Source organism: Pan troglodytes, chromosome 21, assembly GCF_028858775.2.
Source record: "Pan troglodytes isolate AG18354 chromosome 21, NHGRI_mPanTro3-v2.0_pri, whole genome shotgun sequence".
NCBI classification, from domain to species: domain Eukaryota; kingdom Metazoa; phylum Chordata; class Mammalia; order Primates; family Hominidae; genus Pan; species Pan troglodytes.
This window is the reverse complement of record NC_072419.2, coordinates 63,641,223-63,641,658: the sequence shown is the minus strand read 5'-3', so window position 1 is coordinate 63,641,658 and position 436 is coordinate 63,641,223.

Below are 436 nucleotides of genomic sequence, written 5' to 3'. Positions count from 1 at the left end.
GCTCCTTTTCCCGCAAGGCGACAGCACATGCGCAAAAATGCTTTACACCAGCAGTTTGCGAATTGGTCCAAAGTTGATGTAGCCACTGCAAGTTACTAAGCGACTGCTTTTATAAATCCGCAACTGGCCAGGCGCGGTGGCTCACGCCTGTAATCCCAGCACTTTGGGAGGCCGAGGCGGGCTGATAACCTGGGGTCAGGAGTTCGAGACCAGTCTGGCCAACATCGTGAACCGCCCCGCCCCCCCCCCCCCCCCCCCCCGCCCCGCGTCAGTACTAAAAATACAAAAATTAGCCGGGCATGGTGGCAGGTGCCTGTAATCCCAGCTACTTGGGAGGCTAAGGCAGGAGAATCGCTTGAACCCAGGAGGTGGAGGTTGCAGTGAGCCGTGACCATGCCATTGCACTCCAGTCTGGACAACAAGAGCGAAACTCCAT